The sequence below is a fragment of the Ceratotherium simum genome, chromosome 23, assembly GCF_057802395.1.
Source record: "Ceratotherium simum simum isolate JZ-2026a chromosome 23, ASM5780239v1, whole genome shotgun sequence".
Classification (NCBI taxonomy): Eukaryota; Metazoa; Chordata; class Mammalia; order Perissodactyla; family Rhinocerotidae; genus Ceratotherium; species Ceratotherium simum.
The window spans coordinates 44,795,684-44,809,677 of NC_141922.1; the positions used below are offsets into that span (position 1 = coordinate 44,795,684).

The window sequence follows — 13,994 nt, forward strand, 5'->3', positions numbered from 1 at the left end:
TCTCCCTAGAATCACCAATAACTGTCTCCAAGTTAAATTTGAACGCTGTTCTTTCTTTGCATATCCTTCCAAAAAATTGTTTGACCATCTGTTCGTCATGCATTATTCTTAGTATTCCTTTTTAATACACTATATGTATTTACTGGCTTGGCTTTCTTCTTTCTACGCTTTGTTTTGGATGTCTTCTCTTTTTAATTTTTCTATGCTTTTTACTTTTTTAGCTCATTCATCCAAATGGTTACTGTCGCATTCTATAGAAATATTTTGTAGCTTCTAAAACAACCCGTTCCTATAATCACTAAAACAGTTCAGTCTCTATTATCTAGACTCATTATAATTAGATAGTAGTGAAAGAGGTATACCTTGGTAATGTGGCTCATTTATGAGAATATTGGTAAGACTGTAGTCTTATGCCAACAGTGAATTCATAAAATCAGAGTTGATATAAAATTAGTGTTGCAGTGAGCTAAGTAAGGTTGACAGATATCCATTCCACTAAATTAATATTTCCAGCTTAATTGAATCATTTGGCAAATTTCCCAGGATGACTCACATGGTTGTCCCCCCGCCTCATCCCAAAAAGTATATCATTAGGTTGCCACTCCAATTAACATTGAGAAATGGTAAGCCTTTCTGTTTTTCTGGGTTTTTGTTTCTCACAATGACATCTGTTGACCTCCTCCTGGCCTTTTGTGAAACAGGCATGCACGAGGGTCCATAATAGTAGAACAACAGAAGGAGGTGGAATGTCGGAGGCAGTGGGGACTCAGAGAAGGAAAGTGGGCGGGGTTGGGAGTTCTAATTCATCAACATAGGAGTCCTGGAATATTTCTTTAATAAAACAAATTGTACAGCCTTAACCATATTATAGAAAGTAAGATCTTCAGCTACTGAAGAGCAAAACCTTTCCATGGCATCAACTATGTGTCTGCTCCTCATGGTTCAAAAATAACTAAGACACAAGTTGTGCCTTTCATCCAAGGTCTCACTTGCAGCATAAGAAGATCTTAATGATGTTAGACTAATAAATTGGCCTATCTGAGCAAGACATTTGTTGTTTTATAAACCAAGAAATCAAAAAAACTGGTTAGTTTAGGTAGCCCACTCTTTAGAAAAAAATTTTAAAAACCCAACATGAGAAAAGTGAAGTACATGGATCTGCCTGGGCACTAAAGAGGATTTGGACATTAATGAACAATAAAGTAAAACCAGCTAGCAATCAATCGATTACTTATCTTTTAGAATTGAGGACCTACTCAAAGACATAACTCAGAAGCCACTTTCCTCAGTCATTTTTATAAAGAAGGATATTCTTTTTTTATTTCTTTTTTAATAGGGATAAAAATGTCTATAATGTATATAAAGCCGTGTCATTTGTAAGGAGTTTCTTTACATACATTGGGAAAGGGACAGGATCAGCAGTCAGAGGACATGCGTTCTGGTTGAGGCTCTATCACTTTCAAGGTCATCGGTTATCTCATCTGTAAAAAGGCAATGCTAATACCACTCAAGATTGTTAAAAGAATTTACTGAGTTTGCATAATACATTTGTCCATTGGGATATATATGGGTATAAAGAATTAACACCTCAATTATCCAAATTATATAAAAATAATTGTTATTATTGAAATAAAGCATACTAATTTTGGAGCAAAAAACAAATGGTTTCCTCACATTTGTCTGTCATTCAGAAATGCCTGCCAAATGTACACAAAGGACTTAGTTTATCAATTAATTACATACATATATGTGAGCATCTTGAACATGGCAATCAACAAACATTTGCTAACATTATAAGATGACTCTGATGAATATTGAGATAAAAATTTTACCCAGTAACTCTGAAGTTTTTGTGTGGGTAATATAAAAACAAAAGGCCCTTCTTAGCATTCTATCTGGATTACATACCCGTTGTGATAGAGCAGATTTTGTGCTGATATACCCCAAAACAGGCCTACATGCCTTTAGGGCCAGCATGCATTATGATTGGCTGATGTCTCTGCCATAGGTGTTAAATATTTTTAATTTCACCCCTACTTATAGTTATATAAAGACATTTTCAAAATTGCAAAAAATAATTGGTTGATATCTAATTCATTCTCACCATACTACATCACTAGAGAGACTCACGATTTGTTATTTAATTTCCTCATGGGAAAGATCTGCGCCACTGTTTTGTCCCCTTTCTTAAGCAACAAACTCAAACGGAATATCTGTAGTAGTGGTAAATATTCCCATCCCAGGAAACTTTTCGTATCTTAAAATTTCTTGTTGGCTACATCTGCATGGTGCTAAACATCTAGATGAAAATTTAAAAGATATTAAATTAAAAATTATTCAGATGCTTGGAAATACGTTTTATATTTCTACCTTTGTTTATTGATATTCTTCTTTGTATGTGCTTTGGGAACGTCTTGGATAATAAATTAATTAATTTTCAGACTCTGTAAGCAAATATTTGTTGATTGCCAAATATTTGTGGTGTGTTGACTGATTAGCAAATGTCTAAGCAGGTAGTTGTTCATATTGATGGTTGGAAGTCACCAGAAGGATCACTGTTACTGATTTTTCCTTTTGCTTCAGGCTCCAATATGGTTCAACATGACACTGTTACTTATCATGCGTCTTTACAATTTTGATATTTTGTTTGTCATGGATCTTATTTGTATTTATTTTGACTGTGTGGTATTGATGGAGGGTAGATCTATAGATCAATGGAACAGAATAGAGCCCAGAAATAGATAAACACAAATATGCTCAATTGATTTTTGACAAGAGTGCAGTAGCAATTCAAGGGAGGAAAGATTGCTTTTGCAATAAATAGCGCTAGAGCAATTAAACAGCATAGGTAAAAACTGAACCTCAACCTAAGTCTTACCTCGAATACAAAAATTAACTCAAAATGGAATTAAATATAAAACATAAATCTATAAAACTTTTAGAAAAAAATAAGACAAATCTTTGGAATGTGAGGCTAGACAAAAAGTTCTTAGCTGACATCAAAAACACAATCTAAAAATTAAAAAAAAATTGACAAACTGGACGTCATCAAAATTTACAACTTTTGCTCTTTTAAGACCCTGTGAAGAGGATAAAAAAAGAAGCCACAGCTGGGGGAAAAATATTTGCAAAACACATACCCAACAAAGGACTAGTGTGTGGAATATATAAAAAACTCTCAAAGTCAATGCTAAAAAAAAAAAAATCCAATTAAGAAATGGGCAAAAGACATGGAGACATTTTTCTGAAGAGGATATACAGATGGTAAATAAGCAATGAAAAGATGTTAAATACTAGTTAGCCATTAAGAAAATGCAAATTAAAACTGCCAGGAGACATCACTACACACCTATCAGAATGGCTAAAATGAAAAGTAGTGACAAAGCCAAACGCTGGTGAGGATGGAGAAAACAGGTCACTCACACATTGCTCTGGGAAACAGTTTGGCAGTTTCTTAAAGACCTAAACACGAAACTACCATATGCCCTGGCCATTACATGACTGCTATTTGTCCCCCCAAAATGAAAACTATGTTCACACAAAAATCTGTATATGAATGTTTTATAGAAGCCTTATTCGTAATAGCCCCAAACTGAAAACAAGCCAGATGTCCTTCAGTGAGTGAATGGATAAACAAACTGTGGTACATACATACCATGGAATACTACTCAGCAATAAAAAGGAACAAACTATTGATGCATCCAACAACATGGATGAATCCCCAGAGAATTATGCTGAGTGAAAAAAAACCCCAAAAGGTTATATACTGTATGATTCTATTGATATAACATTCCGGAAATTATAAAATTATGAAATGGAGATGAGATTAGTGATTGCGTAGGACTAAGAAGAAGGTGAGGGGGGAAAGAAGTGGAGGTGACTTTAAAAGGGCAACATTTCCATCTTGTCGTGATGGAAATGTTCTGTCTTGACTGTCTCAATGTCAATATGCCCCCAAATTGGGAGAAACTGAGTAAAGAGTGGTGGGGAAATTTCTCTACATTATTTCTTACAATTGCATGTGAGACTATAATTATCTCAAAATAAAACAAGTTTAATGAAAATAAACTTTAAAAATATACTGTATTGAAATATTATTTACCTTGGTTACTGAGTTTTTTGGTGTCCCCTTAAATTTTACATCTGAGAAGAGTGTCCTTCTTGCCTCACCCTAGTCCCGGCTCTAGAAGTCAGGTTACGTGAGGGAGAAGTCAGAATGAACAGAGGGCCAAAGGAACCATCGGAGGTTCCTAAGGGGTGCTCTGCTTGCTTACAGTGATAGAGTGCTTTAAAATAGCTGGGAAAATAAGACAAGAAAGATAGATAGCGGAGGAGACTTGAAACCACAAAAGGTTCAGGAAAAGTGTAGCGACAAGGAGTTTGGGAACAGACTCTTCCTCGAAGCTCTTACAAGGGGCAGGCACAAAGAGAAGGGAGATTATGCAAATATAGATATTTAGAGGAATAAAACAAAACAAGGTTTCTGTTGTTGTTGTTCCCCTTCCATCACTCCCTCTCTCCTGCTGTGAATCTTGCCAGGAGGAATCTTAGAATGCTAACGTCTCGGGATTTGACACAGCGAGTGATAATTGCACGGTGGCCAATTGATTTCTAACTCCCCCCTTTGCAGATCAGCCCTGCAATTTCGCATTCATTCCAGGCCTCAAGGAGTTGAGCACAGCAACAGCAGAGCCCACCTTTACCCATCAGATAATAAAGTTTAGTCATGCAGCTTAAAATAAAATAAGCAAGAAGCAGATGGCAAAAGGACAGAATGTAGTGTATTTAATCCGTCCATGTTTGCAGGGAAGCAATTGTCTTCTTAGCTCCAGAAAACAGAGTAAGACAAACAATAAAGCTTCCCTTTCCTGGGCACAGATGACACTGTTTATATAGGGGATCTGGACTTTGGGGTAATTTGACCCTCATCTTGCTGAATCCTCTTTCTTAGAACCAGGAAACTGAGTTGGCCCCCTTCTCCCGGCAGGCAGTCAATGCAGGAGGAGGTGTACCAGCGGCTTGCTCAGTAAACAATTCTGAACAAAATGATCATACTCAAATGAAACAATATTGGACCAAGTGAACCTCTCAAGACCTGGGGTGGTCACCTATAATAAAATAGCTGTCATAGCAAATGGGCAAGTGTTAAATAGTTCAGTGTAAACTGGTAGGCAGCCACCACTACAAAAACACAAGGTGGTAAAGTAGGATCATGGAGATTTGATTCCAATTTGGCTTGTTTAAAATCACTGCAATGCTAGAGAAAGGCAGCGGAAAAAAATGGCTTTGCCTCCCCTGAGAGGGCTCTCTGACACGGAAATCTGGAAGGCTGGCTGGAGCCCTTTGCCTGGAATTTATTCTTATTCCAGTTCAGATGGTGCCTGAGTATATTTTAATGATGTGTCAATTAAGGCCCGTTGCTGACTGCCAAGGTGGAAGCCTCCAGTAGAAATCTATGTGCAAGAAGGAGATAGAGCTGGGCAGCTGGAGGAAATGGGAAGGGAAGTTAAAAAGCAAATGAAAATGAGGTTCAGGCTAGTTATTTTTCCCATTACATTTAACCGTATGACAGGGGAAACATTCATAAAATCTGCATGTTTTTAAAAAGAATCCACTCAAACAGAAGGAACTTGAGGATGAGCAAGAAGAGAAGTGGCAGTAGGTCCGACTCCCTCCCCATTGTTCTGCATCTACACCCTTGGAGAGCGTGAGTTCCAAAGAGAGAAAGTGCTCCATGACCTACCGAGAGGTGAAAGCCATTCCCTTACGCACACAGGCTGAGCTTTGCACTTTGTCTTCTAGTGCTGTGCTTTGTGGTTTACTACTATGAGTCAGGAACTGAAGGAGGAGGACAATAAAGCAACCAGCTTCCCCTTCTCATCATGTATCTGTTCTCAACCGTTCCAAGTCTTGACCAAGTCCAGTATACTTCAGTGCTTCCCTTCCTTCTCTGAGTTTCTATCCCATAGGGCATGCGGCACACATCTCAACACTTAGCTTTCTCATATTTTCATTTTCATCCACCTCATTTGTTCATCCACCTGGCCATCCAGGTCTTAGCACTAGGGTTTACATGGCGAGCAAGATCGCCACAGTTGCTATTTTCATAGAACTTACCATCAGACAGGGGAGCAGATTTTAAGCCAAATTCCTTAAAAACAAAGCCTTTCCCCGCATTCCATGATTTCTAAAAGATCACGGAGTGTGCTTAAGTGGTTTCATCTGAAAATAAGTCATCTCAGGTGTGCACTGAACTCATCCAGTAGAGTGGCTCCTAAAACATGTTTTCCTTATAAAAATACAGATGCTGGGCATATAATTTTGATTATTTTCTGAGAGCAAAGTATGAGACTTTTAAAAATGGAGTTATTGTAAACTATAGTTATGTCATGTGCAATAAGAAATGAAATTGCCCATGCTATAACAAAATTAGAGATTGGACCCTGCCACTGACTGGTTCTAACCATGTGGACAGAGAAAATGGAGAAAGCTGGTCAGCAGGGGAGAAGAACAAAGCTGACACTCAGAGGCGCAGCAATGAGGGATGGTGACCAGCTGCCCTGGTGTGCCTGCACTGAGGGGTTTCCCAGGACACTTGACTTTCAGGGCTAAAACCAGAATGTTCCAGGAAAGCTGGGATGAGTTGGGCACCTTACTAAGAGTTCTTGGAACCTGGCTTTGTTCTTGCACTCGATTCGAGAGATTCCTCTTTTTGCTTACACTTTTCTGACATGGGTTTCTGTCACTTACTTGCAAACTAGAGTCCTACTGAAAAATGATTAGGTGTATTTTTCAATTTGTAAAGAATTTTTGAGTCTCACACAACTTTTTAAAACAAAGTAGATGACATCCCCATTTTAGAAAGGAGAGAAGGGACTTAGAATCCTGGGAACATTTATCAATATCATATGGCTGAGGGAGGAAGGGACTTAGAATCCTGGGAACATTTATCAATATCATATGGCTGAGGGAGGAGTCAGGTAGCAAAGCCTGGTTCTCTGTCTCCTATTAAAGGAGCTTTGAACTTCTAAGAAGGCTCCTACAGGGGTTTTAGCATCTTGCAGAAATGGATTCTGCAATACATGGGCAATCCACTAATCACAACCTCCACTTTTAAAGAGATTCCCACCCACACCTCTACTTTGCTAAGTCTGGGGGCTGCCTGCATGCCCTATACCCTACATTGTTTTAAACTCTACCATTGTCACCCCTTTTTCTACCCATGGTTGAAAAAGCTTCATTGAAGCTTCACTGCATGAAGAAGTGAGAAAGTAAGAATAAACAAAACTCAGAGATTACTTCCCTTTGGGTTTTGCATACATTATCTAATTTAATCCTCAAAGCAATTGTGTAAAATAAATTTTACTATTTCTTTTTACAGATAAAGAATCCGAAACTCAGAGATTATTAAGTGGCTTTTCCAAATTCACACAGCTATTATTCAGTGGAATCATGATTCAAATCCAGAGCTTCTGAGTCCAAAACCCATTCTTTTTTCCATACATAATGCAAACTTCTGGGCATGTAGATAACACTATTTTGGAGCATACAACTTGTTTCACAAGAACAAAGGAGAGTCTGTGCAGACTTTCGGGGTGGTGAAAGGCCAGTGAGAACATCAGGTGACTCTGGATGCCCAGCCTTTGGCTGTGCTATGCAGTACATTTCTAGAGCTGCTAGGACAGGAGAGGCCCCAAGATACATGATAGTTTCTATTCACAATTCATTTACACTCACTCTGGAATTTTCCCCTTCATATATTTGGAAGGCCCTCAGGACGAATGTTCCTCAAAATGAAATAAAACATTTCAAAATGAAAGAGAAAAAAAAATAAGCATAATCTTGTGTTTAATACCTATTATTTTTTACTTCATAAGTAATAGGGGTTTATTATAAAATAATAACCAAATCATAAAATTATTGACAATACAGATGAATAAAACAAATTGCAAAAAGTCATCCTTAATACACTGTAAAGATTTTGCTATTTATCCATCTAGGTTAAACACACATACAAACACACACACATTTTTTATCTGAAAATAAAATCACATAAAAATGGTTTTGTAACCAGTTTATTTTCTTAACAATAAATTGTGAATATCTGTACATGTCAATGAACACTAATTTTTATTGTTTTTTTCCTAATAGCGTAGAGCATCAATCTCTACCCAGAGAGATGCCAGTGGTTATGTGTTTTCATCTGTTGTTTCCTCCTCCCCCACCCCCATCAACACACTTCAGGTCCTTCCGTGAGTAACACAGGGTCTGATGAGCTGGAGTAGTTAGGAAGCTAATGTGCACTGTCCACAGCAGGAGGCCCGCGCAGCTTGGCTGATGAGAAACGAACTGCCTGAAGCCATCTTTTAATGGCAACTAATTTCCCATACTTGAGTCTCAGCTTAGCCAACTAATGTCTAATTCAACGTGACAAGGCGTTCGCAGTTCCCTTTGAAAGTTCTCTATGTGAGAAGCCAAACAACGTGTTCAGGGCCATCGTGACCTTCGGAGATCTTGTCCTGATTTCTTCAGACCAAACTTTGATCAAGTGAGGTCAGTGATCTTATAAAAAAAAGTTTAAGGATGGATGTCTTCATATTGAGCCCTTTCTCTTTTTAACTCTATTTTCAGGTAAGTTAATGATGAAAATTACTGTGCAACAAAGTTTGTACACGTCAACTAAGACTCTTGAGAGAGACCATACATCTAACCCCCCAAAATATTTTCATTTTCTATTTCCTCCAAGTGGTTTCGTATCAATTGGTCCTTTTCGCTCTTAATGCATTTAAGATATCTAATATGTATTAAGCTCCTCTATCCTTGCCTTAAACAAATCCTATTACTTTGTGAGTCTATCCCGTTACACAGTGATTACTGAATAGAGCTCAACTTAATTGGATACAATCATGTCCCGGTACATAGAATTATCATCCAGGAAAGTCAGTATTTTTAGTTGTCACTGATATCCCTATTTCTGTTGTATTTTACATTTAACAAAATTTTTTCCAAATCGACAGAAGATTTCATTAACATTTTTTAATGGCTCTTAAAATTTTAAATTTTTACATAGCTACAGTATGACCAGATTCAGGGGAGAATATATTCAATGATCACTTGATCATAAGTTTTATAGGTAGAGAGGCAGGTACAGGGTAGCCTAGTGAACACTATGGGTCTTAAGTGTAGGTGCATACATGTGGGCACACACACGCACACACATACACTAAAGCTTTTTGTATCAAAGGGAAATGTCACTTCCTACTCTCCCACTTTACACCCACAACCTCTGTTTCACATTCCTGGTTTTTGGAAGCCAGAATATAAATATTTTTATTTTGGACTAGATCACTATTTTTCAGTTCTGAGACAACCTTGCCATTTTATTCACACTTCAGTAAGAATGGCAATCTCAAATGATACTATAAACCATCTCCAAAAGCCTAGCCTGATACAGGCAGCGTGGCAGGCCTCAGAAGGAAAACAGTCAGGAGGCTGTCGGGGAGCAAGATGGACCACGGGTCTTCACCCTAAACTGACTGAAGCACAGATGTTTTCCTGTCAATAAGCTAATCCTGAGCTGTTCATTTCAGGGAATTAACCTTCCCACAAAACTAGACTCAAGTGGTTCATTCCATTCTAGCTCTTTAGAAAGAAGTGATATCATTATCTGCCTTAAAAAAAAGTCAGTCCGATACTCTTCTGTCCCAATAGCCCCTTAAATTGTCGAGGAAGTAGTTTACCTAGTTGCAGACTCACTCATACTCTCAGAGTATGGAAACTTTTGTTCTTCTAAGAAATCTAAGAAATTCCATCATTTTTCTAGAATTTTTTTACCTTGAAGTGATAGAAAACCATGACCTAGTGGTTACAGCAGTAGGCTCTGGAGTCTGTCGATGCAAAATAACCAATAAACGTTCTATAGGTAAGAGAAATAAGGGGAGTTTTATTTGAGCCAGAGTGAGGATCATAACCCGGGAAGGCCTTAGAAAGCGTTCCGGAGAAGCATGGTTTTCAGTACAGTCTTATATCTTTTTAGAACAAACAACATACATTAAACACACTCAGGATACATTTTCATCAAAGTTTCAAACAGGTATTGAGTTGCAAATTAGCAGGTCAACTTGACTGTGATGTCCAGAAAGGGACTAATCTGGGCATTACCAATAGGGCATAGGAAGGGAAATATGCATTCTTAAGAGAGTGCATTCTTTAATGGTTAAGCAGATGTACAATGTATGTCTGATAGGCCATAAATCAGGCTTTTTAGTTCAAGCCAAATCGATTTTGAACCCGTAGAGTTACCCCATATACCTCAATATGTGAGAATCTCTTGTCAAGTCCGACTGATCTGGCTTTGAATTTCAGTTCTGCCACATGTTCTTGGTATGACCTTGGACAAGTTATGTGGTCTTTCGAAGTCTCAGTTCTTCAATCAGTAAGATGGGAAAAATAATAACAACCATATCATAAGGCTATCATGAAGAATAAATTACATAAAGTATGCAGTTCTTATGAGGGCCTGAGACATAACAAATTATTAACTATTGTAGTTACTATATTATTATTACTATTATCATTTTGTCTATGTCTTCAAAGTCCAGTCAAGTTAGGAATAATTTTTAGGTTATGGGATTTTAGATACTTGGTTAGGTCACAGACTCTGACTCTTTAATAGTCCATCTCCATTAGATGGTATTCTCACACCTAATGTCCATCAACAATCAGATTGCAGGTATTAAAGACTTCAGAAAAGCTCTGTCTTTCTATTGCCTTGTTATTTGTTTGTTTTGTTTTGTTTCAGGTTGGATTCTAATAAGAGTAAATTAGCTGCAATCTTTAGATCTCTGTGCCTTCTTTTAGCTTGCTGCTGATGACAAGGAATAGGTAGGAGAATGGATAAAAGAGGGCCAAAGATTGCTGTGAAAAGGGAAGATTGGCATTGAATATTTTAAAAGGGTAGGAGTAAACAATTGTGCACAGTAAATAACATTCCTAGTCTATAGTGTCAAATTATTACTTGATAATTATTACTTGAAAATGATTGCACTCTTTTTTACACTAGAATGGTAGCATTAGCCTCATATGGCTCATTCAATTAATTAAAATAAAATAAAATAAATAATTTAGTTCCTGAGTTCCCACCAACTACACTATAGATGTTCCATGGTCACATGTAACTAGTGGCTACCATATTGGACTGCGAAGATTATGGGACATTTCTATTATCACAGAAAGTTCTACTGGACATCTTGACTTTCTAGGGTGCAGGGAGAAAATGGCCAGCTTCTGGGACGAGGCTTATGTGCAGATCCTCTCCACTGTCCTATAGTAATCACACCACCTAGGATTAAGTGCCCTGAAAATGTGCCCACTCTTCAAATTTAGAAGACTAACCTGGTTTTAACCCAACTCTTGGACCTTGGACTAGCCTGAAGGGGACTTGTTAGGTATGGTGAAGGTCAGGGAAACTGACTTCAATTGAGTTGAGTTACCTGTTACCTAATGGTGAAAGAGGTGGGGCCCAGGTTGTCAGCCCCATCAAGTGAAGGAGGGAACAAGAAGTTGAATAGACCAACACTAACAGATGAGATAATCCTACTAGGGTTCACCTTGACCTGGCACAGCCGTCTACACAATTTACTTAACATCAGCATTAGTAATACAGCATGCAATGAATAATAATAATCAGATTTGGTTGCCACATGGACAAGATTATTATCTCTATTTTGAAGAACTGTGATTTGGTGTTTTTGTGACTTGCCTAATTTGGATATCTGGAATTGACATAGTTACGTGGGATTTAAATCCAAGTTTCCTGATTACAAACCCAGGGTTTTCGCCCATAAACTAGGATATATTGTAGCTTTAATAATAAATATCAAATAACTAGTATCTTGCCAGCGTGGTCAGGGAGTTTATTTTCCTCTTGGGCTAATGACTTATCTTTCATTAGCATGAACCTCCTATTCACACATGGACCCACGATTCTAACAAGAATGTGGCAAATATAATATGATTATAATTATTATTTTTTCAAACTAGGGTGCCATGGGTGCCAAGCAAAAGTGCCTTTGCCCTGTTATCTCTCAAAAGCTCACCTGGTATATGCCAATCAGGTAATTGCTTGTGCAAACGGATCATTAGGTGCACAATTACCTCATTTGAAACACAAATTCAGGGCTGAGTGGGAGCAATCCCTGCATGTGCAATTTTGTGAGTGTACTCATCATTACACCCAATACGGAAAAATTAGCCCTTCAATTCTGTTCCTACCTATGGTTTTCTGTTTCCTTCGCTGATGGTATCCATTAATGTCAAACAAACGTGATGTGTTTTCTGGACATAAACAATTAGTCACTTTCTGTCATCGCTTCTTGAGTAAACATGTACAGAAAACCATGTTGTGTATGCAAACTTCAGCTCATTCTAGCCAGGCGGGGTGGTTCTCGCTTTACCCCAGGCTCCGGTTGACATTCTATTTCATAACTGTTTGCATGGAAATGATGAAGGCTTATTTTATTTTATTTTTTTCGTCCCAATTTGGCCAAATCTTCCAAGCTGTCTCCTTTATGGCAGAATATTGTCCCTGGCCCATTTATATGCTAATTGCTGAAGTGTTACCTTTTACTGACAAGTATTTACATGTTAATTAATTTTGGGAGGAGGGTTAGAAATACTAGTTTGCCCTGTTTAAAGTGATAAAGAGGATGCTCTTTTCCTTCAAGAAGAGAACAAAGACAGTATCATAAAAGGAAATTATTTAATTACCTCCTCCTAAGAATTAGAAATATGTTTTCCAACCTTTCTCTCTGTAGGGGAATTCTCCAGACTGTGACCCAAGGCACAAAAGGAGTGAACATTCTTCCTTGTAATCTGAGTTCCAGGTGAACACATCTGGTGTGGGGAATGTAGGTCAGTGATAGTGAAGGAGGAAAAAAAAAAAAAAGAAAAGCAAGCTTGGAAATAATATATTTTTAACTGAAAATACCTGAGAATAACCTGAATCCATGAAAACTTATACAAGTGACTTAGAAATAGTCTCTTGACCGCTTACCTTCGTTAGACCGCTGTGTCCCGGCGATCACTGCAGCGGGAGTGAGAGAGCTGCGACAGCAAGACGGCGACAGTGGAGCTACGGGGCCAGACGGGGAGAACTGAGCAAAGCGGGAGGAACAGTGTGGGAAGAACCAACGCGAGGAGTCGTCTGGACGTAGTGGACGAAAGAAATTGTCACTGTCAAGTGCGGCCGATCATATGGGAGACGTAAAAGATAAACTAAGATAAACTGAGGCATATTAAAGTTTTTAAGAGTACATTTGAGCAAAAATCAGTTTAAATCAGGCAGCGCCAATCTGGGAGTGGTTAGGCGCAGTCCACCGACAGAAGCTGGGCAAAGAGTTTATTTATAGAGAAGAGGCGGAAGAAAAGCAAGGAAATCATTTGATTGGCTATTGCTTAGCCAATAGTGGATGCGCTATTTGGGAACGCCTACTTGGCTGTTGGTGATTGGTTGACCTTAGGGCTCTATTTCTTAACCCGGAGGCCTTAGAAGCTTGGGTTTGGGTTTGCTTACATAGGCTCCTGGGGCTTTAAAGCCGCCTCGGTCTAATGGCCTCCTTATGTAATTAACAGGAGGAAGAAGTTAGAAAGACACAGAAAAGTTCATCCCTGTCACCGTGTGGAAGGACACTTGAGGGAGCAGATGATTTAGTAATGGTCAGTACTTGTACCCTCTGTCTTGTAAACTCATAAATGTCTGTGTTTGCCCTAACTATATTTATAGAATTTTTTGAAATGTTCATAGTTTTAGGTGAATACCAGCTGGTACCAGGGACTGCTTGTCTGTGCCATCCTCTGGTTGCTAGCCCCAAACCCACTCAGACAGCAAAGCCTAGAGATGTTCCTTCCTCTCTATCTTTAAAACATGTCTAGCCCCTGATCTTCATTTCTGCTACCTTTTTAGATCTTCATCACTTACTCCCTCGATATAATTA

General features: G+C 38.3%; 1 long non-coding RNA gene across 1 annotated transcript in view; it reads right to left on the reverse strand.

The window, feature by feature from the left end:
• Nucleotides 1–13,326, reverse strand: part of LOC147914019 (uncharacterized) — a 58,890-nt gene extending 45,564 nt beyond the window's left edge. The window contains exon 1 of the long non-coding RNA XR_015555982.1: nucleotides 13,055–13,326. This is a non-coding gene — a long non-coding RNA (uncharacterized LOC147914019). The remainder of the gene's footprint in view (nucleotides 1–13,054) is intronic.
• Between the last annotated feature and the right edge of the window lie 668 nt (nucleotides 13,327–13,994).